General features: G+C 40.5%; 1 protein-coding gene across 2 annotated transcripts in view; it reads left to right on the top strand.

Annotated features, from left to right (window-relative positions):
* The window catches only part of LOC308586515 (BEN domain-containing protein 5-like), a 753040-nt gene that overhangs the window by 204503 nt on the left and 520953 nt on the right, over positions 1–27584 (top strand). The gene's annotated exons all lie outside the window — the stretch shown is intronic.

The following is a 27584-nucleotide window of genomic DNA, read 5'->3' as shown; positions in this document are numbered from 1 at the left end:
TCGCCAAGGTTTCAGACAGGGTTCTCCCTCTGCCCTGCCTGAAGATGCCAGGGATTGAATCTGGGACCTTCTGAGTGCAAAGTAGATGTTCTACCAATGAGCCCTTCCCTGTAAAGTGGAAATGGCAAAGTGGAGCAGGAGCAGCAATCACCGCCAACATAGGAGAGAAGACCATCTCATCCATTCAGCTGCCCCAGCGTGTGTAAAAGTGTATGTTCAGGACCCACAATAACCTGAAATTGGGCCTGTCATTTTGTTAGTCAAGTTTATCACAGAGTTTATGAATATATGACATTTCAGGGCTGGGAGCCAATGAAATAGACCCAAAGAGTCCCCTGAATATATGTCACCTTAACAATTATATAGCAGTCCCTTCTGCTATTATTATTACAATTTCTCTGAGGAGGAGAGCTGACCTTGCATAGCTAGGGAATAATTTCAGATTCAGGATGTCAAGTGTAGTAAATGCCACACAGGTGATTTTGGTTCAAAGACTTAAAGCACTGATGTGAGTTTTCCAAGTCCCCATAGTAGTTCTCTGTCAGAAGTGATCTGGTGATTGCTGCTAACCCATCATACAGTATTTCTCAGTCTGGAATCAGTGTAAAATTTATGTCCAGTTACTTCCTAGTGATATCCAGATGCAAAAAATAATAGACACTCAGATGTGATTCATTTTCTCTACATCCCTACATGAATTTAAAAACACTTTCATAATAAAGTTGAACTAATGCTGTTAGGCAGCTCTGCGATTCTCATCTTCTCTGCTTCCTTCTTCCTGTTATCCTTTATGCTGCATTGGCAAGGTTACACTTGCATATAAAAGGACAAATTCTCACCTTGACAGCACAGTACCTACTGAGGGATGCCTGAGGAATTGGATCTTTGCAAATTCCTATATGAAATAAGACCTGACCCACAGCTTTTGGACTACTGTGCAGTTCAGACCACAGCTATTCACTGTTTTTCACAGTTTTCTTTGAATATTTATAAACCATCAAAACTTGCAAATTACCATAGTGTTGTACAACAAAAGATAAAAACAGTTTTCCAAAGAAAAATATAAGATTGTCAACTTATCCTTCTGGTACAGCCTGTAGAAAATAGGAGAGTTTTAAAACATCCAGCAAAATTTGTGAAATGGTGGAGCCTATCTAACTTCAAGGGGCAGCACGTTGAACAAGGCAGATGACACGGCAATACAGTTCTCAGCAGTTTAAACATATCAAAATACATATCTAAAATTCGTCTTTTGAGAGAGAATATACATTTAAATATATATTGGCAGGGTGGTGGGTTTTTTAAAATCACAGATCAGTACTGAATGGTTGCAACCGCTCTACCAGCTAGAACTAATAAAAGGTGCTTCTAGCCACTGGGGGCACCTGGCCTTCCAGTGACAAATTTGGACCCCTAGGCTGCATACCTGCCGCTTTACTAGGACTGAAACTTCTTTAAAAGTTCTTTAGCCTTCTTTAGGAGTAGCCGTACCACCACTTCTTTCAGAGTGGAAGGGTCCACCCCTTCACACAATGAAAAATTAGCCATGGTCAGGACCCAACCAGTCAAAACTCTTCTAGGCTTAATAAGCCCAAAGGGACAGAGATCAATGGGGCATGTGGTGAGCCATAGAGCTTCAAGCACCTTATTCACACAATCAGGTTGCATAACCTGAAAGTGATCCCATAGCACATCACAGGCGGTGGCATTAGACGCTGGTGGGGACATCAGTAACAAGGTCTCTCAGTGTGCCGCAGGTTGGTCATAGTGGGTCTTCAAGGGCTCCAGGGGTCATTTCTTCACAGTCAGAATTGAGCAGGTTGCTTGTCAATTCTACTTGCATGCACACACCTATCCCTTGATTTATTCCTTAAGAATATAATTTTTACCTTGGGGACCAGGAAATGAAAGCAAGGGCCTAGAGCCAGGGACCCCTGAATCAGGCTCTCTGAAACCTGTGTCCTTGTCCCTTGCACCCCCAGAAAAAAACTGCTGGTCCCTCACCACAGGCAATGGGAATCCTGCACAACCAGGATCAGTGCCAGGCTTCTAACCAGCAGTCTTTCTACATGTCCTACACTTTTTGATGAAACAATTTGTTCCCTCGGAGCATTCTCCACTCCTTGTGCCCTGTGGACTTCTCATCAGGAGCAACACACACTTTTCCTCTTGGGCACTGAGGGGGAAGGGATGTTGATGATATTCTGAAACTCTCAATGGGGCCGGATTCCCCTCCCTCCCCCTCCCCCAGGTTATTCATTAATTACTACCCCTGAGATGCTTACTTTCTCCCTACTGAAATATCACTTCAACTCACATTCTGAAACAATAGAACTGCTATGGATACTTTAATCAGAGTGGTATGGTACAATGAGTATATGCAAAACCTTGTTGCAGTTAGATGAGTTGTGTTTCAGCGTCTCCCTTTTAAAACTTTCCCAAATATATACCATCTGTTCCACACTAGATACATACTAGTTTGATCAAATTAAAAGGCATGCCGAAAAGGAAAATAAAGGTTTCTTCAAGCTGCAGCACTGCTGTATTATGCTGTGAGTATTATCACCAGTTAAGTACTATGAGGGTGAAGGTGAATATAGTGAAGAAAATGTCATATAAAAATTCAAATTAAGGGTGAGGAAAGCACTTGAAGCAGGTGTGCTCAACTATGAAATCCAAGCAGGGCTTCTCACAGGGAACAGAATCAAAACAGGCATGGCTCTGGCTTTGGGGAGTAGCAGATTTTAACCCTTCATTCCCCACTGTTGTCTAAATATAAAACTCCCAAATAAATAAAAAATACAGATTAATTATTGTATGTAGAGATAAAAATGTAGCTTTCTATCTTCAAAATGGATTATCTAGGAATGGAAGAGGGATAAAATCACAGAATCATAGAACTGTAGAGTCAGAAGGGAGCCACAGGGTAATCTAGTCCAACCCCCAACAATGCAGGGATCTCTTCTAAATCATCCACAATAGATCACCATCAAACCTCTGCTTAAAAACCTCCAAGGGAGGAGAGACCATCGCCTTCCATGGGAGTCTGTTCCACTTATAAACAGCTCTTACTGTCAGAAAGTCTTTTCTGATGTTTCATTGGAATCTTCTTTTTGTAACATGGATCCTTTTATTCAGGTCCTAGCCTCTGGAGTAGGAGAAGCCAAGCTAACTCCATCCTCCATGTAACAGCCCTTTAAATATTTGAAGGTGGGTATTAGATCTCCTCTCAAGTCTCCTCTTTTCCAGGCTAAACATACCCAACTCTTTGAGCCATTCCTAATAAACCTTGGTTTTCAGACTCCTTAAATCATCTTGGTCACCCTCCTTTGCACATGTTCCAGCTTGTCAATACCCTCCTTAAATTGTGGTACCCGAATTGGGCACAATACTCCACATGTACTGTGACTAAGGTAGAATAAAGCAGCACTATTATTTCTCTTGATCTGGACACTTATGGTAGTGCCCAGGTTAAGGTAGCTTATGCCTACTTGCACCTCTTTGTGCACCTATTAGTTCTGGCAATGCATTTTGTTAACAGGCAAGTCTAATCATAGTTACTATCTCCTTGAGTTTAGAACAAGTACAAAATTCAAAATGTAATGTGAGAAAATATCCTAACCTTTAGTTTGAATATGGTAGGATTATTTTAGATTCTACACCTCAGTCATACTTCTTAAGAACATATGCTCCAAAGTATCTTGTTTTCAAGTCGATTTTTTAAGGACCAATCTAAAATAGAGCTTTAGGCATATGAAACATTGTCAAACTAATGGGAGAGGCTATGAATATTGTTACCAAGACACCTAAAAACAGGGTCTCGTGGAAAAGCTAAAGCTTCATTGCAGTTTTCTCTAGAAATATGTTGCATGCCATATCTAACTTAGATTCTGCTTCCTGTAATTTCTGTGCTAATGGAATTCTCAATTGGCTAAGAAATTCCTGACCTAATATACCATAGGTATACTGAGAACATAATTTCTCCTTGCCATCTACGTGATTGTATTTTCAGTGGTCTCATCTTGGTTTAGTCCACAGTATCTAAATGCAGGAGAATGGATTGGCAAGGAAATGGAAACATCTGTCAAATTTTTATCTATGCCTTGAATTATTTTTGTGTTAATCATTCTTCTAATCTTGAGACAGCTTGCTTGAGGCTAAAGTCTTTACCTTTAAAAATTCCATCTGCCTTACTTCAGGACTTTTATATCAATTGACATTCTTAGAGAAAAGCACAGTTTTGGAAGATTTTGTCAGGAGCTTCAACAATAAGGAGCTATAATTACATAAATTCAATGTCACTGTATTCTGAGTGATGGGCAGAGCAATTGTAAGCATATTTACTCAGAAGTAAGTTACAGGGACGCAGGTGGTGCTGTGGTCTAAACCACTGAGCCTAGGGCTTGCTGATCAGAAGGTTGACAGTTCGAATCCCCACGACGGGGTGAGCTCCCGTTGTTCGGTCCCAGCTCTTGCTAACCTAGCAGTTCGAAAGCACGTCAAAGTGCAAGTAGATAAATAGGTATCACTCCAGCGGGAAGGTAAACGGCGTTTCCGTGCGCTGTTCTGGTTTGCCAGAAGCAGCTTAGTCATGCTGGCCACATGACCCGGAAGCTGTACGCCGGCTCCCTCGGCCAATAAAGCGAGATGAGCGCAGCAACCCCAGAGTCGTCCACGACTGGGCTTAACAGTCAGGGGTCCCTTTACCTTTACCTTTAAGTTACATTACATTCAATAGGATTTCTCCACTAGTAAGTGTGCTAAGGATTGTTGGCATCCGTCTTTCGGGAGACAAGGGAGGCGTGCACATTTTGGGGTGAAGTCAAACTGTTGGAAGGTTGCAGTGCCTGCTGTGACTGTAGAGACCAATATGGGAGAGATATGTTTTGTTGCAGGTGGGGCAGATGAAGGCGTCTGGTTGTGCTGATGCAGGCTTCCTCAACCTCGACCCTCCAGATGTTTTTGACCTATAACTCCCATGATCCCTAGGTAGCAGGACCAGTGGTCAGGGATGATGGGAATTGTAGTCTCAAAATATCTGGAGGGCCGAGGTTGAGGAAGCCTGCCCTAAACCATCACTATAACCTAGGATCCCAAGTGAACTGCAAATCCAGAAGCACCCAATGACTACAAGCATGGGAGGTCTGTCTTTGGGGGTAATGGAGGTCTGTCTTGGGGGGTAAACCCAGTCTACAATGGAAGTGTCAAGCTCTTCCAGGTCACATAGCCAGTTGACCACCATTATTTTTGTCTTGTAAAGATTTAGCTTCAGCCAGCTCGCTATGAACATGCATTGGATAAAACACCAGTGCCTGAATCATGAAAAAATAGAAGCACAGTTAAGAGTCATCAGCATTTGGGTGAAAACTAACAGCATACCTTGTAGGAATTTCACAGGCAGTTTGTAGAAGAGAGGGGACAAGGTGGATCTTTTGCAGGACCAAGAGGGAATTTTATAGGAAGATGCCAAGCCTCAAGCTCCTGCAGTTATAACACCCATACATCAAGAATCAACAACACCAAGAGCAACAAAATGGTTTGGGAAGATTGGTTGGCATTAAAATAAAATAAATAAGACAAGACAAGACAAGCAGCCAGTAGTGCAGTATCCATTCCATGTCTGAGACACCTGTAGAATTTGATCTTTACAAGTTCTAATATGAACTGATCAGATTTGCACCTCAGGGACTGATTTGCAGGACAGAACTTAAAGTACAATCCTAGCCTAAAGTGCAATGTCTACTTAGAAGTAAGCCCTAATGAATTCAGTGGGCCTTAATCCCAGGTAAGTGAAGGTGGGATTGCAGTTTTAGTTAATCACTGCACTTCTCAGTTGTTCTCATTTATTTCTCAGCTCATAGTCTAAATACAGGGGGATAAGTATTTTTTAAAGTGGATTTTCATGTTTTTATGTGTATGTTTTAATAAACAGTAGATTATTACAAAAATGGAACAGAATGAAATCATGGCTGAGCACAAGCACTAGTGACACAGACTGAAAAGGGACTGATTCAGCCATGGCTAGGTTGAAAGCTAGACTGGTTGATTTATAGCAGGGATGTCCAACAGATAGATCACAATCTACTGGTAGATCCCTGTGAGGTTTTGGTAGATCACGGTCGATCTCTTGCTCCCTTTCCTTAGTGCTCCATCACCCCACCCTCCATTGTTGTTTGATATGTTTTCATCCATAGCGATCTTTTTGTGAGTGACTTTACCCCTTTGTACCTTCCCTTTAACCCCCCCCCCAAAAAATGGAAGTTCCCCCCAAAGGTTTTTTTAATCCCTGAAAAACAGGGTTTTTTCCTCCCTTGAAAAAGCTCAACAACCTTGAGCTGAACTCCCCAAAATGGGGGTAGATCACTGCCAGTCTTTAATTGTGAAAGTAGATCACAGTCTCTTGAGAGTTGGCCACCTCTGATTTATAGGAAGCTGCGGTTATCTATGAATGCCTAAAGCTGCTAGGCAGCCACCTGCTAAACTACTAGGTCCCAAAAAGGAAGTTGGGAATTGACAATATCTGACTAGGGAATCCATATCCAAGTTCATTTTTTTTAAAATAAAAAGAACAGAAGCTGAACAAATCATTGGGAATGTTTTCCTATCGAAATATACAGCCAAATGTCACTCAATCTTGACCTTACCTGCTATTTCAAAGAGGAGATGCATTCCATCAGTCAGAGTATCTCTCTATGCAGGAGACAGACTGGAAACCAAGTCCAAATTTCATTCCCTCTTCACAGTGCACAGTATAGAATATTGTAGTTCAGAATAGAAATCAGGTTCTTTCTTTCTTTCTTTCTTTCTTTCTTTCTTTCTTTCTTTCTTTCTTTCTTTCTCTCTCTCTCTCTCTCTCTCTCTCTCTCTCTCTCTCTCTCTCTCTCTTGACTTTGGCTAGTTCATAAAATATGTTTTTGAAAGTTAACCCACCTATTGAGTGCCATATGCTGCTTGGGTTTTGAAAGAAGTGCCTATCACTGGAATTGTCACATATATTAGTGTTAGTTGGCATGATGTTCATACATATCTTATTAAGCTCTTTGCTTAAAGTCTTTAGATTTCAGGGATATACTTGACAGCCCCCAACTGTTGGACATTCTTGAGGGTTTCACATCAGTGGAGAACATAGTGTTACTTGACAACTGCATCTGACTAGGAAATTTAAAAGTAGTTTACTCTCCTTGCCTGTTTTGTAATGGCCACTGCTGGGTGGCTTTTGTGAATGCCAGGATATATATGTGTGTGTGTGTGTGTGTGTGTATTCATATATTTTTATTTTATTTTCCAAAAAGTCGGCAGCAAATATTTATATTCGTTAACCTGAATGATGCTGAAATGTTTTTCTTTTTCCTCTTTCCTGCTGTTTGACAGCCAAAATCCTAATAAATAATATTTGGCTATAATGTAAAGCATGAATTGCTGACTTGAAAGTGGTGTGCTGTGCTAAGTTAAGCCTTCTGCCCCACTCTCAATAGTGAAATTTGAATCAAGAATGGAAACATTGTATATTCCTTCCTTAAAGTTGTAGCTAGTTGGCTGCAGTGTGTCCTCAAATGTCCCAGAGGTCCGTCCCCACAGTGGGAGTCAGTAAACTCTGGGGCAATCAAAATAACTTTGCTGGCAGACTACTAGAGGTTGCAAGGTAAGCTGCAAAATTAACCTCCTTTGCAGCTTGCAGTGTCACATGGTAGGCGCAATTATATGTGCTAACCAGTGTTCTGTTGGCTTTGTTGGTGTGAGACTTGCACCATTTATGCTTTAGTTTTCATCTAGCTTATATCATAGCCCAAAGCTCACCAGAATACCAAGGAGCCATTCTCAATCTACAATGCTGGAGAACAGACTGGAAGCAATCTTATCAGTTGCCTGCTTCATCTTGCTATTTCCAAGCAAGTCCAGATCAGATCATCAGCTTTCTCTGCTAGAAAATACCCAGAGCATTCAGGAACACATTATTTCCCCCTCAATCTCCAAGAGAAGGCCATTCAAATGGGCCCACCACCCTTACAGGGCATTTATTCAGGATGTCTTCCAGCTCATCCTGAAACTGGTCTGTCAATGTAGCCTCACTGACACATGTAGGTGACATTTATTAACAACATAGTGACCAGCCTTTAAAACCAGAGAGCCAATAAATTAGAGTGGGGAAGTTTTTATAGAATTCCCAGCTTATGGTGAATCTATTTTTCAGTCTAATATATTGTATTTATTTTAAACATTCCAAGACAGAAAACATAACACCCAAATAATTATTTAATTAATCTTACAAACACATGACTATTTCAGAATATCACTAAATCAAATATGCTTGCCATTCAAAAGAGAACATCTGAAAAGGCTACAGAATTATGTATATAGACATGATTTTTGTTTAACTTAAAGTATGAAGTCTGTTTGAAAGGAAATCCCGATAACAAGGCACCCTAATTGTTTGCATCTTGTGGACTTTAAAAGTGTCAGAGCAATTTAGCCTTTAAAGAACTACATAAAATATTTTATCACATCTTTGCCTCAGTAAGTTTAATAAACTACACAGCCTTCAGGGACTAAGCTCCTTATAAATTAACTGCCTCCAGCTTACTGAACAAGGGTCTTTATCTCCTGTCAGCTTAATTATGTGTTTAATTTTATTTTTAACATTTTTAAAAATGACCCACACAAAGAGAAGCCTAGATTGTTTAATTAAACAAATGAATATAGTTATATCTAGCATGATCAAGGTACTAATTTGTCATAGCTATGTTTTATTCAAAGCTGAAATGCCAGCCCATCCTATCCTGTCCTGTCCAGTTCACCCAGTCCAGTCCAGAGTGGCTACACCAGTCCATTGTAAAGTTTATCTATGCTCCTTTACAACAGTATGTTAGAATTTTAAATTAATTTTATGGCCTTCCTAATGATAATTATCTGCAGGTTTTCCCATATGACTTTACATTATGGTTTACATATGACTTTACATTATGGTTATTTCAGATTACCACATCAGTTTAGTGTTATTTTTTAAAAAGGTCCTCATCAAACTTCATCATAATTTTATTGCATGTTTCTTCCAATAAACACATTTTATGCAATTTTGCCACAATATATTTTAAAAGCGATTTCCTCCCAATAATTGTTATTTTCATTAATACGTGTCTTTTAGATACCCATATTTAAACACATATTTTGGTTGGAGAATTGCATCACTAAATTCAGATTGCTCTATACTGCCCTTGACACAAGGTAAAGGGACCCCTGACCGTTAGGTTCAGTCGCGGATGACTCTGGGGTTGCAGCGCTTATCTCACTTTATTGGCCGGGGGAGCTGGCGTACAGCTTCCGGGTCTTGTGGCCAGCATAACTAAGCCGCTTCTGGTGAACCAGAGCAGCACACGGAAATGCCGTTTTCCTTCCCGCCGGAGTGGTACCTATTTATCTACTTGCACTTTGACGTGCTTTTGAACTGCTAGGTTGGCAGGAGCAGGGACCCAGCAACGGGAGCTCACCCCATTGCGGGGATTCGAATCGCTGACCTTCTGACCACAGCACCACCCGCGTCCCTTGACACAAGGTAGTTTACAGCAAAATAAGGCAACCCAAAAACATGATACACAATAAGCAAAAATATTAACAAAAATGCTTAAATAATAAGTGAAATTTAGTGGCACACTGTTACAGGTGTTCTGTCTGCGCAAGCATTGCAGCTTGCCAGATGGGACGAACCTCCCCTCTCCTCCCCTGTGTGCTGTTCTGGGGGTTCTCCAGATCCCCCCTCACCCAAGACAAATTATGGAGAAGAGGAGGGGGAAGCCCCATTGCACAAGCTGATGTCCTTACATAGGACTCCTGGTGATGGCCCTGGTTATGTGAATCCTGCCCAATATAGTTAGTAGTATTAATACTTAAAAATGACCTCCCATCAACTTCTAATAACCTGATATGAAAGATCTGGGCTTATCCCATGTAGAGCCAGCAGGGCTCTGCTGCTGTGGTGGGACTTCTGCTTCTTCTCCCTTTCCCATTTCTCCAAAATCTGTTCCAGATGCTTCCTTTCCCCTCCAGAATTGCTTTTGAATGTGTCCAGGTGGCTGAAGGGAAAGAAGAGGACAAGGGAGCCTTGCTGCATGCACGGAAGTCCACTGTACCAGTGGAACTACAATGCTGGATAGCTCCCTTGATTACAGCATAGTGCTGATAACGCCAAGGTTGCATACACCCCAAGTTTTTACCTAGCATCCAGGTAAAGAGGCTCTTCCATGGAGCCTCACACCGAGCCCTTCATTTAACTCAGGAACCAGCAGGACAACCTCATCTGCTGATCTTAATATATGCACAGGTTTGTATGAGAGAAGCTGCGTTCTCAGATATTTGGGTGTCAGGTAATTCAGGGCTTTAGACATCAATGGAAACTCATTGAATAAGGCCAGGAAGATACCGTAAGTGCAGTGGTTTGAGAGTAGGAGTTATAATGTGAACCGAACATAGTTTATCCCCCATCCCTAACTGTAGACCTGCTAATTGCCTGGCTTAGAAATCCTTACAAGTCCCAAGTAATCTGCTCAGCACTTTTACAACATGTTTAAGGCAAAAATTATGTACTGAAAGTGAAAGTGTCTGGCAGTCCCAAATAATCTGCTCAGCACTTTCCGGAGGAAGGGGGTATGCAGATATAATAAATAATAGTACTTATGAAGTAACAAAATGGGCATGAGGAGGTCACATGTTGTTGGAATCAAGATCTCATCTACAAATAACTAATTTCATTCCTTTGTCTCTGGTCCAAAGCAGACTGCTTATTGTACTTAAAATATTTATGTGCTTTTGAATTATTAATTTCACCAAGGACATCTGCATTTTTTAGCTACTAAAATAAGTACTTTATCTCAACAGAACAGAGTATTATAATAAATCTATAATGTAAATAATGTTTGACTGAGGAGAGCAGGGATATTGGTGTGAACAAAGACCTCAGCCATTATTCCTTTCTCAGGAATAATGAGTGACTGAAGAATAGAGATCAAACTGCAATTGTTTCAATCCTGCTTCTTTCTTTTTTATCATTATATTATTACCATCTGTTGTTAAAATAAGGTAGAATACGACTTAGATAATTTCCCCAACGCCCACCTTAGGAAAAGCTGCTGCTGCTGCACCATCATCATCACTGTTGTCATATTTTCCTCTTTGTTTAAATTAGACTTTTTTTTTTGTTTGGTTGCTGAAATTAGACCACCTTCTTTGTCTTTTCCTCTGCATGGGAGTCTTTGGTGTATGTGACCTTGAAGCTGTCATCCAGCCTTAGTATGCATAGAAAATCTGTAGGTAGCAGCTATTTTATTTCCCAAACAGAAAGATAATCAGAAGCAGTCAAGTGCATAGCATTTAGGCATTCCTTACTAGAGACAGAAGCTAAAAAGAGGCTGATGTCCCCGTGAATAAACTAGAGAACAAAAGAATTAAGATTATTCCGAATTTCAGACAATGAAATATATAAACACAAAATAATAAATATGATCAAGTATAAAGCAAATAAGTTCAAAAATATGAAAAATCTAGAATGACTATATAGCCTTTCTTTCTGTCTAATATTGTTGCATATGCGTCCATAGGGATACTGCAGAACCTGTATAATGAAAGATGCAGTTGATTCAATCTGGCTTGGTTTCTTGGGGATATGATGGATTCTCTAAAGTAGTAAGCAACTGACAAAAATAAAAGCATCTCATTGGTTTTGAATATATTTGTTCTCAGTGACCACAGAAACTGTGGTGGGATTTTCCTATCAATTGATTTTTGTAACTTTGTGGCTTTGGTACTTTTGGAAATATTGCCATTTTTCAATCACCCTGAAATAGAACTGGGAATTAATTGTAACAATGGGATATATTGTCTCTGTTTATTGACTTATGAACACACTGATATCATGCGTTTCCATCTTGTATTTTTGGTAGTGGTTAGAATGTTGGACTAGGACTAGGGAGACACAAATTCAAAAATCTTTCTTAGGTGACCTTGAATCAGTAACTATCTCTTAACCCAGCCCATCTTACAGGATTGTTGTGAGAGTACAAATGTGTGAGGAGGGGAGAAGAACCATGTAGCCACCTGAGATAAGGCTTTTGAGGGGCATGGGTTTTTTTTGTTTTTTTAAAAAATAACTTTTATTACATTTATAAATCCTGATTATTATGTATTGTTGGCTTTTCAGAGTGATCCTAATTTTTGTTCCCTAGTTGCTTATTACTATTTATCACCATTATTAATTTACTAATCACCTTCTACATAATTATCTCAAGGTAATATACAATAAAAACAGCAAAAATACAGTTAAAAACATAAAAAGTAGATATATTTAAAACAATAAAAAATAAACACTCGTGGCAAAGACCCATTTATCCAGTTGTGAAAGCCTGTAGGAACAAAAATGCCTCCAGTTGTTTCTGGAAAGTGCAGGTCGTGGATGCCTGTTGTATCTTGAAGGGTATGCAGAACACAGAACAGAGACAGCCACCCGGAAAGCCCTACTCCAAGTAGGTTTCTGAGATTTTTGGACCTTAAGGAGAAACTCTCCTGCAGACTACCGTGATCTACTGGCTATATAAGAAACCTGCTGGTTTCTATCCTCTTGGGTTAATTTCTACTGGAGGCCATGTTGTGTAGAATCATTGTAGACAATAAGTAGTCAATGTGGTATGTATGGTGGAGCCGCCACCCAAACACCAGCATCGTTGCATCTTATTTGGATAGGACTTTGCTGGGTGGTTTATACAGCAGAAGAAGTGGTTTGGCTCCATCAGTGGTTCTGCAAAGCCCCAACCTCACTGCCCTCCTACCCCACCCAGGTTATCTGCAGTGACACCTGTGTCAGGACTCAAGAGAACAGCTCTGGCCCACCACTCTACTTGCTACTGATCGTAGAGATTCCTAAAGACAATGGGCCTGCTTGTTTCTCAAATTGTAATCATTTGTTACCGTATTTTTTGCTCTATAAGACTCACTTTTCCCCTCCTAAAATGTAAGGGGAAATGTGTGTGCGTCTTATGGAGCGAATGCAAGCTGCACAGCTATCCCAGAAGCCAGAACAGCAAGAGGGATCGCTGCTTTCACTGCGCAGCGATCCCTCTTGCTGTTCTGGCTTCTGAGATTCAGAATATATTTTTTCTTGTTTTCCTCCTCCAAAAACAAGTCTTGTGGTCTGGTTCATCTTATAGAGCGAAAAATACAGTATTTTCCTATCTTGCTGCTGTTTTACATTCACTATTCCAACAATGAGGGACTGGATTATGGATTTCCAGTAGAGGCTTCCTATTTAGAGCTCTTCTCACTGCCTGGTTGTTGGTTGTTTCAGTCATTACATTGCTTTCTCTCATTAATTTTATGTTTGATTTACACACGTCAGTATCTTGGGCACCTGTCACAATCTTTATTTCTGGACTGTCTGCCAACAGCTGGACTTATCCATTTCCTTGCAGATGTTCACTGCCTTTACATGACCTTCTCATGGTTGTACTATATACAAAAGCAAACTCATTCTCTGAGTGTGCATCCTTATGTAGCCCAAACAGCATCATCCACATACAAAAGAGCGCAAGAAACATTTAGAAAAAGAAAAGAAAAGAAAACCTGAAGGGGAGGAGAAAAACCAATGGTGACTGAAGATGCTTGGTGGCCATAGGAAAACAACTGGATGTCAGGGAGATGGAAGAGTAAAGGAAACGGGAAATGTAATACAATATCTTCAAAAAGGGCATGGCTGACTTACTGAACCGCTAAACAATAGCACTTCACACTGCAACAGTTTGCTGTGGGTCCCCCTTGTTGCATCTATCTAAATTATTTCATTCATCTTGTTTTACCCACTTTCTACTACTGGCCCAATTTCATCCACATCTTCTCTTCTTTTTGCTTCCATGCATTTGGGGAGGCTGCCCTAAAGGCCAGTCAGGGACTCAAGGAACCCTTTGCATTAGGCTCACTCATGCACTTCAGTTTTGCTACTTTCCCATTGCAGACCAAGGGCTTGGGGCTCATCCTCATGGTTATATGGGGAAAATATACTCTGACCTCAACTAGAAATGCTTTTTAAAAAGTCTGCCAGGAATATGTATAATGTCTTCATGGAAGAAATTTAGCAAAAGTGGTGATTATGATAATTGTTACGCAGGTTTGGGAGATGTTTTTGTTTAAATTGAAAAATGATTTATGTCCTAAATGGATTAGCATATAATGAAACAAAATTAGCTTTCTGTTTAGCATCTACAGTAATCGTGTGTGTGTTTAAAATGTGAATGTCAATATTGTTTGTATAATATCGGACACATCTTAGACCACATTGGTTAGATTTGTCATATCAAGTTATGCTCACAGTGTGAAAGAAATAGTAGTTTACTTCTTGCTTGTAGGTAGGAAGCTATATTACTTCCTTTGCTATGCCGCATACTCCCATTCTTTTAGCAGACTAATGTTGAAATCCTATTTGTACATATGTGACAGCCAGCCAAACTGAATCCATTGGAGCTTGCTTTTGAGCAAACATGCTATATCAATATTTAAGCTCTTTTTACCTGGTTTGAAAACATGTATAAGGAATACATGGAAGATGAACAGAGTCACATGTGTCTGCTGCCCCTGTCTTCTATATGTTGGTCAGTTCCATGTTCACAAAACCAATAAGCCCATGGAAATCAAAAGTAAGGCAAGGATGTTACCTTGTTCTCTCTGCATTCATTCTGTATACATAATTTCACAAGCTGTGAAAAGTTTTGAAGATTCAGATACAAGCACTCAAAAAGTGAGTATTTCTACTGGAATGCTCACAGTTGTGTGAGAAGAACAGGTAGGACTCTTAGCCAAAATCCTGGAAGCACCAACGACCTTTAGGACACAGAAATGTGAAGGTACCTTTGAGCACCCACAAGCCTAAATAGTAGAGATTGGGCTCTCTGCTATGTGTCTGCCTGTTTGCAAGGTCTGCTTGTTGTCATCATGCAGGTTCAGTTCCTGTCAATACTTGGTACAGGCTCGGCCCATATTGGAAATGTCAACCATGAACTTGACTTGTCAAGATTTAGACCGTTGAACCAAAATGTTGATCTCTAGCTCAAAAAAGGCTTGACTGATGTTGACTCTAATGCAAATCATTTGCCCCCAAGGCACACAAGAGCGACACAGAGAAAAATGGTGTGTTTTGAAACTTCTTTCTGTCTACTATATATTTTGGAAAGTGGTTTGTCTGTTTGTCCATCTGTTCAGCTGCCTCTTGAGATGTCATTGCCCGGGGTCAGCAATTTTTTCCAGCAGGGGGCTGGTCCACTGTCCCTCAGACCTTGTGGGGGGCCAGACTATATTTTTTTGGGCGGCGGATGAACCCCATGAATAACCCAGAGATGCATTTTAAATAAAAGCACACATTCTACTCATGCAAAAACACCAGGCAGGCCCCACAAATAACCCAGAGATGCATTTTAAATAAAAGGACACATTCTACTCATGTAAAAACATGCTGATTCCTGGACTGTCCACAGGCCGGATTTAGAAGGCAATTGGGCTGGATCCAGCCCCCAGGCCTTACTTTGCCTACCCAAGTCATTGCCAAACACTCTACATGAGTTTCTGAAGTGGAGGCAGCAGTCACCATTAATGTCTGGATGGTGGCTGCCATTCTGAAAAAAGGTGGTGGACCAAAACATCACTTTGGCATGACTTGGCCTGTTTGTTTTTTTGGCATAGGTTTGATTACTTCTCAAGATGTTGCCAGACTCTGCATGAGGGTTCCTGAGGTGGGAGCAGCAATCTTCATTGATGTTTGGTGGCTGCAGGCCACTTTGATTCAAGATCAAGTGGACCAAACTTGGTGTGACTTCATCTGTTTTGGGGCATAAACCTGGTTGTCTTTTGAGATAACATTGCCAAACTTGGCACAAAAGTTCCTGGGTGGGGGCAGTCTTCAATGGCGTTTTGATGCTAGCTGCCATTTTGAGCCAAGATCATGACTTTGGCATGGCTTTATCTTATATTATATCCAGTATACCTGAAGGAGCGTCTCCACCTCCCATCGTTCTGCCCGGACGCTGAGGTCCAGTGCCGAGGGCCTTCTGGCGGTTCTCTCATTGCGAGAAGCAAAGCTACAGGGAACCAGGCAGAGGGCCTTCTCGGTAGTGGCGCCCACCCTGTGGAACGCCCTCCCATCAGATGTCAAAGCGATAAACAACTACTTGACATTCAGAAGACATCTTAAGGGAAGCTTTTAATGTGCAACATTTTAGTGTATTTTTGGTCTCTGTGGAAGCCACCCAGAGTGGCTGGGGAAACCTAGCCAGATGGGCGGGGTACAAATAATATATTATTATTATTATTATTATTATTATTATTATTATTATTATTATTATTATTATTGGTGTGAGGGGTCTAAACTCATAAATTACACTATCCATTTAAAAATCACAATATTTTTTGCTTTTAATAAATTTCTGGGCCACCCCAGGCACTTACTACTAGTACTGTATATTCTATAATATGATATGTACTGTACTTGCTTTAACTCTATTAATGTCACCTCCACAAAATAAATAGTATTGCTCCCCCATAGTTCCCCCATATCTGCATTATTATAAACACTCCTTCACCCTCCAGTCCTCTTCACTTCAACCAGCCACCTCCTCAGCACCCACTTCTTTGTTTGCCTGCAGGGCAGAGACAGCCAAACAAGCAGCATTCATTGTTCTTCAACTTAGCCTTCTATTATTTGAAAGGATTACCTAAAGTATGACTACATCTACTGCCCCATCAACTGCCCATGCCTCATTTCTCCTGCTCAGAGGTGCACACTTAACCCTTTAATTGTTGGATCACTTCTGTAAAAAATATTTTATTGTCTTGGATTGCAACTGTGTCTGGCTGGCTTTCCAAGTCTGCACCCGCCATCTCCTTCCTGCTGCACTGAAAGTGTTCCATCGCACCAGAAATACAATATTTCTTAGCAGATTTAATGTTAGTGTAACATTTTTAGTTTACCAAGCTGCACTGACAAAACAACCGCTTCCCAAAAACAAAGTGTATTCAGCTATTTCCTTTTTTTTTTTTTTTTTTTTTTTGCTTTGGCAAATGCATCTTGCTGGTGGCTGACAGTCACATCAGCAGTGGAGAGAATCTGCATTAAAGGAAACAGAACAGACAGTTTCCAATACACATTGTAATCACGTCAGATCCAGCGGGAACCGCAAGAACAATGACAGCAAGTCATGCATAATTGTGAGCTTAGGCTTGGCTATTGAGAACAGCAACAACAGCTTTGGGGTGAAAAGTATATCTGAAGATTGGTATCAAATCATGAGGTATTGTGTGTGAGTTATGAGACCAGTTTGTGTATAAGTGTGCAAGCTTTGATGGAGCTCACTCTTCTGCTCACCTGCTAAGTACTCACAAAGGGTGTGTGCTTTTGTGAGTGCTCAGTAATATGCTTGCAAAAACTCAATTCCTTGGGGGTCATACATCAGGCAGCTTGCGTATCCATAATGAGAAGGGCTTTAGGGAACCAGAAAGCTTGTTCACCACACAAGGATCATATGAACTTGGCTTTAACTGCTATCTCTATGTTAGTGGGACTCCCTGTGTTCTTATAGACAAATTCCTGGAGCATAAGTACTGATCATGATGGCTGTATTAACTTCAGTATCAGAGCTGGCATGCAGCTAAATACCAGTTGCTAGGGATCACAAGCTAGAGTGCTACTGTACTTACGTCCGACTGTGGGCTCCCAAAGGCATCTGGTTGGCTGCTGTGAAAACAGAGTTCTAGACTTGAAGGCAGGAGAGCTTTGGCTGTTCTTAACAACACCAGTCTTAACAACACCAGCTCTACCATAGTAAAAGGCTGCTTACTATTGTTTGCTATCAAAAAGGCCTTTTGAATAATGAATTTTGGAAAGGACCTGCTTTTTCTTTAAAGGAAGACTGGACCTTCTTTAGATAACAGGTTATATGAATGGTGCTAAAGGAGAAATTTGGACCCAGAGGTCAACTGCTCCTAACTATTGGCCTTTTGTCATTGTAAAAAAAAAAAAAATCCTGTAGAAACACCAATAAAAAAAATAGTTACCATCAAATGCAATATTAGCAATGAAACCAGCATACTCTGTACACTATGCTCACACCAAATCTCTTATTTAACATTATAGATTTAACCATCAAAACCTTGTGGGTTTGATGAAGCAAAACTGATAGTCTGAAATATGTTATCCCTTTTAGATTTGAATTCTTATAAAGACCAAAGGGATTCTGAGATCCCCATTAATTTCGGAATAGCAAGGCCACCTGGAGCTTCTAATTAACCAATCCTGTTGGGGACTGAATTTGGGAGACGAGGAACCTGCTCAGCAATGGCCTGGGTGGGATATACCAATGTACTGATGCATTTCTGCCGGGCATCTCAAGCATACTTAAGTTTAACAGATACCAATGTATATTTTCCAGTTGTTAATAAGAACAAGAAGCAAGGAACCTTGGAGCAGTGGGAGTTATTTGTCAGGATCTATTAACAAGAGCTGAGACTTTATAGAGAAATCATTTGAGAAGGAAGCCATTGGTCCCCTGCAGAGAGGCCAATTATAGAACACCACAGCAGCAGCAGAATAACAGGGGGAAAGAACACGGAGTCCAGAATCCATCATTGTTGTTAACATTACGGTTAAGTGTTGCTCCTATTAACAAATGTAAAATACATGTGAGTGTTAAGGGCTGCCAGCAGGGTGCCAAGCACGGGGAGAAAAAAGATGCAATGTCACCTGTATTTTCAAATACATTTTCTCCAAAGTGCAAGTAGAGTTATGCATCAAGTCGTTTTAATAGGCAACTATGATGGATTTGTGATAATCTTTGCTGGAATGCACTGTGTACAGCCATCATATATTTTTTTCAGAATTTCAAACAGACTTCCATTGAGTCGTTCACTTTCCCATTAGCTGAAGGCTTTGTATCTATGAGATTTCATCTGAAGTTTGCTAGACCTGGTAGTGGATTAGTAGCTCTGTATTTAAAAACATGGAGATGAGCATGGTAGCTGCATCTTCACATTAGTTTTACTCAAGAAAACTAACCCATTTCCCCTGTTCAAAAAATAATATGAGTTGGTTCATATTAGTTGGTTCATATCAAAAGACCCTAGTCTTTTTCTTGGCTTCACTGCTGATTTTATTTTAATGTATTCAGCATAAAGCATTTTTTGGGCCACATTAAAATAGAAGATGTCCAAAGCGGCATTTAAAATAATAAAAACACATCAAATCCATTAAGGAAGAAAATTTGGTGGATGCGGACAATTTGGATCCCTTCCAATTGGGATTCAGGCCTCATCATGGGACTGAAACTGTCTTGGTCATGCTGGTCGATGATCTCCGGCGGGCTAGGGACAAAGGTGAAAGCTGTTTCCTAGTTCTGCTGGATCTCTCAGTGGCTTTTGATAACATCAATCATGACATCCTTCTGGACCATTTAGAGGAGCTGGGAGCACTATTATACAGTGGTTCTGCTCCTTTCTCCTGGGCTGTGTCCAGAAAGTGGTGGTGAGGGATGAGTGTTCAGACCCCTGGGCTCTCACTTGTGGGGTGCTTCAGCATTCCATCCTCTCCCTCATGCTTTTTAACATCTATATGAAGCCGCTGGGAGAGATCATTAGGGGGCTTGGGCTGGGTGTTCATCAGTATGCAGATGAAACCCAGCTCTACTTCTCTTTCAAATCAGAACCAGTGAAGGCGGTGAAGGTCCTGTGTGAGTGTCTGGAGGTGGTTGAAGGATGGATGGCGGCTAACAGATTGAGGTTGAATCCTGACAAGACAGAAGTACTGTTTTGGGGGGACAGGGGGCGGGTGGGTGTGGGGGACTCCCTGTTCCTGAATGGGGCAACTGTGCCCCTGAAGGAGCAGGTGCACAGCCTGAGAGTCATTTTGGACTCACAGCTGTCCATGGAGGTGCAGGTCACTTCCAGGGCAGCTGTCTACCAACTCCATCTGGTACGCAGGCTGAGACCCTACCTGCCTGCAGACTGTCTTTCCAGAGTGGTGCATGCTCTAGATATCTCCCCCTTGGACTTATGCAATGCACTCTACATGGGGCTACTTTGAAGGTGACCTGGAAACTGCAGCTAACCCAGAATGCAGCAGCTAGACTGGTGAATGGGGTGACCGCCAAGACCACATAACACTAGTCCTGAAAGACCTACATTGGCTCCCAGTACATTTCCGAGCACACTTCAAAGTGTTGTTGCTGACCTTTAAAGCCCTAAATGGTCTCGGTCCTGTATACCTGAAGGAGCATCTCCACTCCCACTGAGGTCCAGGGCCAAAGGCCTTCTGGCAGTTCCCTCACTGTGAGATGTGAGGGTATAGGGAACTAGGCAGAGGGCCTTCTTGGTAGTGGTACCCTCCCCGTGGAATGCCCTCCCATCAGATGTCAAGGAAATAAACAAGTACCTGACTTTTAGAAGACATCTGAAGGCAGCCCTGTTTAGAGAAGTTTTTAATGTTTGAAGTTTTATTTTGTTTTTAATGTTCTGTTGAAAGCCGCCCAGAGTGGCTGGAGAAATCCAGCTAGTTGGGCGGGCTAGAAATAATAAATTATTATTGATGTTATTACTATTAGAGACAGTAGTAAAAGTAATGTTTTTCTTACTCTGAAATTTATTGATGGATCCAATTATTTCTTGACTGTTACCACAGATTTGATGGTTCAGAGTTTCCAGCCGGTAGGTTGCCACATTCCAAACTAGCATGAAACCAAAAGAGATGTGTGATTTCCAGTGAGTGGCTATTTCTAATCTCTCAGCCACTGAGAGCAAGACAATAAATCCTTATGCAATACTTCTTCTGCAGAGTTCTCAAATACTGAGCAGGGTAATTTAGAACTGTGAATTGCTCATAGCTTTGCTCTGAAAACTCCTGCACAAATAGGCACCATACCATATTCAGTAATATGATCATGTGAAGTTCAAATATACAAGAAAAATATTGATGGTTAGTCTTAAAGAATTCAGGAGAGTGTGGCACAAAAGTATTTTCGAATTGTCTCAATCTGATTGCCAATATATATGATTTGGGGGAAAACTCTTTAGATCAAGTTTACAGTTAAATACAGCAGAATGGGAATATTTAATCTTCATAAAGTTTTTGAAAATCAGAACTCTCATTGCACATAACTTTACTCCACGTTGATTTTAGACACATTGCCTTCTTTAAGTCTCTCTCTGTCTCTGTTTCTCCCCCCCCCCAATTTATTCTATTAAAATAAAAACCAACTAACAACAAAGTTAGTGCCTGAAGTGTGCCAATCTAACTGTGGCTTGGGGCCAACTCTTTCCACCCAATAAGCATCATATCTATATATTCATTTCATGGTATTGTTTTTATTCTTCTTGATAGATCTAAATTATCCCACTTATATATACTAGATGTAAATAATATTAGCAAAAGGAGTACTGCTTTTTTTTGTTTTAATCCTAGAATATTGCATGCAAACATGGCGTCCTATTTTTATTTCAATTTTATCCCATTTTTGCTTGATGGTGAATATTGCTTGATGAGGAATATTAATATTTTCCTATTTTTGATTGATGATGAATTGGATTTGTAAGATCCATTTGTATATATGCCTAACCCAGTGCTTTTTTTCTTAAAAACCCATTTTGACTCAACAAAACCACCATTTTATAGTTCAAATTGGGAAAAATAAATTCAGTAAATGGACAAAAGTACAAAGATTCACAAAATGTTTAGGAGTATGCGTACCCCTGCATACCCCCCCCCAAAAAAAGCACCAGCTTAGCCTATGGCAATTTTATCCATGTTGGGGGAATGCATGGAAAATATACCTTGATTTTTAAACATGCTATTTCTTACGTTTAACAGAATCAGCTCTCTGAAAATTAGACTACCTGTTCCCTAACATAACTGCTGGCACATTACTGAGTCACTCAACCTTCTTACCTTGGACTCTTTGATATGCCTCCACCCTCCAATATTATGCATCAATGAGCTAACTAAAAGACAAAAGGGCTATTTCTGATCTTTGAATATATTGAATATAAAGTTGCCTGTTTAGCATAGAATGAAATGAGGAAAATGTCCAAGAAAGGCCACATCAGATCAGTTTAAACCATAACTCTGGCACCACAGCAGTCTTAGCAGTACAATCCCTGCTTCCTGGTTTAATAAATACAGTGGTGCCCCGCAAGACGAAATTAATTCGTTCCGCAATTTTTGCCGTCTAGCGAATTTTCCATCTTGCGAAGCACGGTTTAAATGGCTTAACAAAGTCGCAAGACGTTTTCGTCTTGCGAAGCAAGCCCATAGGGAAATTCGTCTTGCGAGGCAAATCGCGGCCGAAAAAACCTTTCGTCTAGCGAGTTTTTTGTCTTGCGAGGCATTCGTCTTGCGAGGTACCACTGTATGTTTGCAGTTCTTCTATTCTCCAGGTCACTCATGCCTAGATATTTGGTCCCTCATGCTATTCCAGGTTCCATAGCTACAGTGTGGGACTTTGAAGAAACTGCATATTGGCTCAGAAGGCCACAAAAGGTCTTTGATTCTTCCTCTGAACAGCAAAGACCGAATCACAGTCTTTCTCCCCAATAGCTGTCAAATGTTGGAAGTGCTTAGCAACATTCTTCCTTACTTTGAAAAGCTAGTCTATGCCTTGCTAATGCAACTACTGAGTTCTTGCTTTCTGGCCCAGGCTCTTACATTGATTTTACCATGACCTGCTTCCCCTTGGTTTACAAAGCAAAAATGCTCCCGTTCTCGGAAGATTTCCTTCTGTGCCTTCTAGCTTTTCGATTTGAAAGCAAGTGGGAGGATAGGGAAATAATCAAGGGCCTCAAGACTTTGAGCACATAGTCATCTTTTGAATCTCTAATGCATTGAGTCACAATGCTGATTTCACAGGAAATCATTCTTTGTCAAATAATAGACAGGTGGGGGGTGAAGGATTCCATGCTTTACAGGGAGATGGAAAACTGTGCCTCTTCATGTCTACCCAAATGATTAGATTGGTGTCTGCTGTAAATTAAGCAAAAACAGATTTTCATTCATTGGCTCCAGTCTGAGCTATATCTGGCAGACAAATTCCAGAGACTACCATTACTTTCTATCTATAAAGACTGCGATAAAGACCGGATATTGTCCTATTAGCACACAGTAGCATGTTTGTGATACCAGTAAAGTGCTGATATAGTCAATTTAGATTTGTATTATTGTAATAATAGAACTTTGCTCCACCTTTCTTATTTTTATATATCATTGTTGTCTTTTCTTTTTAGATTTATAAAGCACCTATTCTCAGGCCAAATTGCAACCCTACCCAAACCAATTTACAGCTTAAAATATCACAAAACATAAACTTCGCATGAAAAAAAAGATACATCTTTCTACGTACAGATTCTTCCATATTTATCCATTAAATGCTTATTCAAATAAAAGAAGCATCACTGCCAGCAGATGCTCCGATCACACATCATGCAACAGTGAGGTTTTAAATACACATTTGGAAAATGAGAAACTAATGTATCTTGCAAGAGACTTTTCAGGAAAAATGGTGAGAGTAAATATATCATCATAAGGAGCATGGTGCATGATGGGGAACCTTATAAGTTACGAAGCCAGCAAATGCTTTCTCCCTCACACCCACCAGCAATACAGATTATTACAGGGATATGGGAGCTGGCATTTTAGCAAGAATGTAGATGTGGAATTTATCATTTTAAGTGTAAAGCATGATATGCCATTCGGTACTTAAATGCAAAGCTGGGCATTGATGGCATCGTACCAAATTACTCTGTGCATCCTTCTTTATATACACTTTAATTACATAAGAGACAAAGAAAAGTTCTTTGGAGATTAGGTAACTTGTCTTCTGTTCAGTGTACAATGCTAGCAAATTTCAAATGCTAGTTTTAGGTTTGTGAATTTCATGGTTTTTGAAAGAAGGAACATAGTTATGTGAACGAGCACATGTTTTGCATGGAGGGGATCCCATAGTTAACCACTGGCATTTTCAGCTAAAAGAAACTCCAAAGTGCAACTTCAACAGACCTCTGTGTGAAACCTTTGAGAGTCACTGCCAGTGCCGGATTAAACCCTGTGGAGGCCCTTAGGCAGTCAAAATTTTAGGGTGGGGGGCTCACAGATTATCTCCTAATCTGTTTTTACTTTACCAGCCAACAATTTTAATAAACCAAGTGGTGGGGGCCCTAAAAGGCATGGGGCCCGTAGGCTGGCACCTACTTTGCCTATTTGGTAATCTGTCGCTGGCCACTGCCAGTTGGAATAGCCCATACTCTGCCGGCTAGAATTGATCAGGTTCTTTGTATTCAGATAATAAAATATATTTTACTGATCAGCTTCTGTGCATTCTGGGTTATCATTCGGCTTTCAAATACTGAGTCATTCTAGATCATTGCAGTGCTTGATTTAGCTGAGTTACCATATTCCTTACCTGGAGATCCTGAAAGAATGGTAGGTGAGAGCCTTCCACAGAAATAGGTAGTTTCTCTTAGAAGATTATGACCACTAGTCACCAGTTTTCTCTTGCCAGAGTTTGAGATCTTGGTTGTGATGCGCCAGTCACCAGTTAATTGTATAGTCCTGAAGTGACAACCCAGGGCTTAAGGGATGTTGCTATTTACTAAGTCCAAATCTTAGAAGTAGTTGCTAGAGATGAAAGTATATTTGGGTTATGTAGGGAGCATCTTGGTTTGCACCATAATAAATCCCCAATAATAACTTCTGTTAATAATTTATTTAACATGCTACTCTTTTGTAGTACCTAGTTTACCTCTTGACAGTTTGACCCTCTCTTCAAAGTTATTTTAAACTTTCCCTTATGGTACTTGTTGACTATCGGTCTCATGCTGGTATTTAGCCTTAGGTGAAGTTTACCACCTGCTTTGGACTGCATGATATAGTACCTAGTTACTTTCTAAATAATTACAGAATTTGTTGGGCTGTATAATGAGGAACTTGTAACACATAGAGTTGACAATGTGTCCTGGGTAAGTTAAAATGCCTCATCTTTTAATAAGTTGCGTTTCCAAGTACTGTTCCTTATTTCAGAATATCATAGTCCTTACAGTACAAATAAAGATATTTCAAAAACATCATAGCTTCATGTCAGTATTCAACTAAGGTTTACTAAGAATTGATGTCATATGTCTATCTTAAGAGACAATGGAGTGCACCTCTGAGGGTGAAGGCAAACCACTGTGTTAGCAGCCCCAAAGTGACATCTCCAGGGCGCAAGGCTGAGCATGGTGTATGGAGGTCCTGGGCTGCCCAGATGAGAAGACTTTCCTGTCAACCTCATTGATATTGTTAAAAGAAAAGCAGAGCAATACATTTGACACCAACTTGGCTGCAGGAGTTACTGAAAGGAGGCATACAAGAAGATATTGGATTTGATATCCCGCTTTATCACTACCCGAAGGAGTCTCAAAGCGGCTAACATTCTCCTTTCCCTTCCTCCCCCACAACAAACACTCTGTGAGGTGAGTGGGGCTGAGAGACTTCAAAGAAGTGTGACTAGCCCAAGGTCACCCAGTAGCTGCATGTGGAGGAGCAGAGACGCAAACCCAGTTCACCAGATTACAAGTCTACCACTCTTAACCACTACACCACACTGGCTGATGCCAGCAACCGTCTTAGGGACTCCACTCAGATTTGTTTGGGTTTACTCCTTAACTTTTTCTTCTCACAAAGATACCCTGCAAGAGTTTTCCTTCTCCTAGATGGGGTTAGCTAATGGGGCCTCCTGCTGCTGCCGCGCTGCCGGAGCACAATTTCTGTTCTTATCCTGAAGCAAAGTTCTTAACCTGAGATAATATTTCCGGGTTAGCGGAATCTGTAATCTGAAGCGTATGTAACCCGAGGTACCACTGTATTGGAATTATTGGACCTAATTTAGTCATGTTCATTAATTTCACTGGGTCTGCAATGAGTAAGACTTGGTTGAATTCCACTCTGTGGCTCTAGAGCAGCCTTTCTCAACCTGTGGGTCCCAGATGTTGTTGAACTACAACTCCCATCAACCCTAGCTAGCAAGACCAGAGCTCAGGGATGAAGGGAGTTGCAGTCCAACAGCATCTGGGGACCCACAGATTGAGAACCACTGCTCTAGAGTATCCCTTCAATTAAAATAGTTGAGCCTAGTAGTCTTGTACTTTGGTGTCTGTTGGAGACTAACCTGCCCATCTGCTGAACTGTGTTATGAATCATATGGCTTTCAAGCAGCAATCTTGCATTTCCAACTACAGTGGTGCCTTGGTTCTCAAACTTAATCCGTTCCAGAAGTCCGTTCCAAAACCAAAGCATTCCAAAACCAAGGCACACTTTCCTATAGAAAGTAATGCAAAATGGTTTAATCCGTTCCAGACTTTTAAAGACAACGCCTAAAACAGCTATTTAACATGAGTTTTACTATCTAATGAGACCACTGATCCATAAAATGAAAGCAATAATCAATGTACTTTACTATAGAATAAATAAGACAGTATTGTAGATGATAAAAAAAATTTCTTTCTTTCTTACCTGCGCTGATGATAGTCATTGTTTGGATGGGGGGCTTATATCCATTTCTGCAGCCACACAATCAATCAATCAATCAATCAATCAGTAGCTGAACTGGGTTCCAAACAGTCACAAAAACAAATTAACTGAAAAAGCCTCAAAAACAAAAACACCAAACTTAATCCATTCCAGAAGTCCGTTTGACTTCCAAAATGTTCAAAAACAAAGGCACAGGTTCTGATTGGTGCAGGCGCCCTGGAAACAGTAGCCGACAGCCGCATCAGATGTTCAGCTTCCGAAATACGTTCGAAAACTGGAACACTTACTTCTGGGTTTTTGGTGTTTGAGAAGCAAAACATTTGAGAACCAAGGTACCACTGTACATAATTTGAAAGTACAGTGGTGCCCCGCAAGACGAAATTAATTCGTTCCGCAAGTTTTGTCGTCTAGCGAATTTTTCGTCTTGCGAATCACGAAATCCCATAGGAATGCATTGAAAATCAATTAATGCGTTCCTATGGTCAAAAAAAGTCCAAACAAAGCCAAATTTGGTACAACAACAGTTTATTAACTGCTCTTTAAAGTCACACATACTGTAAAGAGCAGTTCAAAAATTGAAGGGAAAATAAATTAACTTTATAAACAAAACATGTCTTTGTTTTTAGACAAAGGAAACAAAGTCGCGAGACGTTTTCATCTTGCGAAACAAGCCCATAGGGAAATTCGTCTTGCGAGGCAAATCGAAAACGGAAAAACCTTTTGTCTAGCGAGTTTTTTGTCTTGCGAGGCATTCGTCTTGTGAGGTACCACTGTATGTTAATTTATTTCATGGTCTGGCTATGAGTAGTATTTGAGCAAAGAACTAATATCCCAGAAATGTATAGAACTTCACTGAAACTAAATTTTGATTGTTTCCCTTATCTACCATTTTTGTTCAAACAGACTAAATAGAATTTTGTGTCTATAGACAACTTGGGTATCACATCAGCCATCAGTAATGAGGCATCTGAGTAATATATTTGATTCACTTGCTGATGTATTTCTATTTACAGCCTGCTAA

This window comes from Podarcis bocagei (assembly GCF_964188305.1).
Source record: "Podarcis bocagei genome assembly, chromosome: 5".
Lineage (NCBI taxonomy): Eukaryota > Metazoa > Chordata > Lepidosauria > Squamata > Lacertidae > Podarcis > Podarcis bocagei.
This window is presented reverse-complemented; position numbering and strand designations above follow the sequence as displayed.